The 2,853-nt window shown below is 37.3% G+C and overlaps 1 long non-coding RNA gene across 1 annotated transcript; it reads left to right on the top strand.

Annotated features, from left to right (window-relative positions):
• Positions 1 to 547: 547 nt before the first annotated feature.
• Positions 548 to 2,033, top strand: LOC126251348 (uncharacterized). Its single transcript, XR_007545726.1, has 3 exons — positions 548 to 679; positions 827 to 944; positions 1,949 to 2,033. It is a non-coding gene; the product is annotated as an uncharacterized LOC126251348 (long non-coding RNA).
• Positions 2,034 to 2,853: the final 820 nt, after the last annotated feature.

Here is a 2,853-nt window from a genome sequence, read left to right as displayed (position 1 = left end):
CTTTTATTTTATCAGCGACACAGCGCTGCAGTTGTGTGCCATAGGCTTTATTTATTTGTCACTGATTATTTATTTAATTAATATTTCGCGTTTCCGTGGAAACTCACGCTCGGCATGCAAATGTGCCTTTATATTGCCCCCTGAATTGCGAGGCGAAAGGACACACCTGCAGGCGAGCAATTCACCTAAAGGCACAAGAAAATCTAAGTTATCTACAACTATTTACATGACTTACATTACACACATTATACACATTATGTACAAAATTTGAATGACGCGGGTGCGCCGTAAAAGTTCTTATGTTGGCAGATAGAGTGCGCGCATGCGCAGAAGCGTCTGTGTGACTCCGGCACTGCCGTTATATTGTACAGTTAGATCACGCGGCACAGTATTGCAGTTCATATTGTTCGTGTGCGCGCGTTTTTAAATCGTTGCACAAAGAAAATATTCAAGCAAGATTTCATATGAAGACTACATTCTATGACAGGTAACTTAGTTTTAAATTTACAATATTTGTTATAACACAATACAACTTAGATTGTTGAATGTTTCTTAGTTACATAGTATTGTTTTGAAATACTTCAAAGAAAAATGTCCGTATGTTTCAGGTGCGTTGACCTATACACATCGTGACGTTATTTCAGTTCATATTCACCTGCTGCACAATAATTTTTTACAGGTTAGTGTCGTCGTGGTAAAGTTTTTTTTTTATCACAGTAACATCGTTGTATAACAACGTGATTAATACATAAGCATGTCCATTTCCCATTTCCATTATAGTCGTTGTGCTACAGTTCGTTGTGACAAAAAGCATTGTTTATTACAGATCTGACGTGACCCGTCGAGTAATTGGTCCACGTGCAGTTCGTTTTTTACATTCCGTGGAAGCTTGGTTGCAGAACCTCGGACGGCACATAGCTGGCGTCGATCCTTGGACAGTCCAGGTAAGAGTGTCCGTCACATTTCGAGAACATTTCATTCCCTGAAGTTCCAACCAAAATTCTTCCACCCGTCGTGTTGTTTTCTGGACAGGCACTTTGTGTCCATTTAATCCAGTTAACATCTTGAAGTTAGGTACTGTAGTAATGTCACTAGACGATGCACGAGTTATGCACTTCACATTTTCAGTTTTTTTTTTTGCTGAATATAGCTCACCTAAATGTTCGTAGTTATTAATCAAAGAAATGGTTCATCGCGTTTACATAGGTACGATTCATAATGAATGGCATTAACCGTTTCTTTCACATAGGTTTCTGCGTGGTTGCAGAGCTAGTAATGTTCGTTAATGTCCGTGAACAGTGGTTCACTATGCAATGTCTTTTTGGCACTCGTTTTGTTCCAATTTTTTACATAGTAACAGTTACATTATACATCATTGAAAGAAAAATAAACATGAGTAATCGTACATATACACGTCACATATTTTCTTAGCATAAACATAATTCAGTTGCACATAAACATGTTTACATCATCATTACATAGCTATGGGTTATTACATTGTGTCACATTTGATTACATGAATTGCAGATATTGACGTCCTCTTTATCGGTTTTGCTGGAATTTTATCGATGTTTATTTTATGATGTCATCTGAAATTAAGATTGGTTAGACACAACATTCATTACATCAGTAGGCAAGACCAGGCATTTTCACTACTCAATAAATATTCAAAATAATAAGAGACGGAAAACTGTTCGATTCCTCGCGTTTTGTGCGTGTGTGTATAGTGTCTGTGTGGCCTTGACTACTGATAGATGCTTTTCGTGTTGAGAGATGTGCGTCTAATCTATTTTTCGAAGTAAAAGATCGCTTCACAGATGACGTCTGTCGGTTCGTCAGGTGTCATACCAAGTCAGTGGTACCTACAGTAACAAATGTTTCGTGAAAAATTAATATATCATTCACTGCTACGTAAACATAAATTTTATTTTAATATTCCGTCTTCCAGGTGGTGGCGCGCGCTGAAAGAAGAGTTCTTCTGCCTTCAACTGCGTCACTGGAACCGCTGAAATGAAAATTTCTATACTACTTATTATCTGTGTTGTAGCAACAGAGTTTTTCGAGTTGCTTAGCAATGTTTTGATGGGTATGACTTTGACATTATTCCGCATGAAATGCTCTAAGATCTCGGTGTGCGTATAGCCCAATAATTTTGTTAGTTCTACGATGTTGTAACAGATACGCACCAGGATGCGGTATGTTAATAATTATATAAGGTCCTTCATATAGCAGACGCCACTTAGCGTTGCGTCGTTTTAGTGCTACAGATTTATGATGAGTACGAAGTAGTACAAGCATTCCTACCTCGAATTTTTGTTTTCCTTTTATTGTGTTTCTGTGATGTTTGTTTCGTATCTGTGCGTGATGTGTCAGCGTAGTCAAAACTTCTTTTATTTTCTGTTCTGGTGTGATTTCCTTGTCTGACAACTTAGGTAATGGTTCTATCCACTGATCGTTCTGTTTGTAATTGAACATGATCTCGTTAGGTGTGTAATTTGTATCGTAAATATTTAAGTTATTGTGTACGTCTTCGAAAAGACTTAGGTAGGACACCCAATTAGTATGTTTTGATGAAATATAGGTCCTCATGAATCGGTTTAATTCTCGGAAAAGTCTCTCAGTCGCGTTACATTGTGGACTAAACCTCGAAATAAATATACTTTTAATGTTATTGTCCTTCAAGAAATTTCTCCATTTGTACCCAGAGTAGTATGCTGCATTATCTGACAGAATTGCTTTAGGTTTTCCCACGTGCGTCAGGTAATCACTTGAGAATCTTCGTATTATAGCACTTGCAGTGGCGGATTTTAAAGCATAAAGTTTTACATGTTTAGAAAATATATCGTAAAAAGC

This window comes from Schistocerca nitens, chromosome 4 (assembly GCF_023898315.1).
Source record: "Schistocerca nitens isolate TAMUIC-IGC-003100 chromosome 4, iqSchNite1.1, whole genome shotgun sequence".
Taxonomy (NCBI): Eukaryota; Metazoa; Arthropoda; class Insecta; order Orthoptera; family Acrididae; genus Schistocerca; species Schistocerca nitens.
This window is presented reverse-complemented; position numbering and strand designations above follow the sequence as displayed.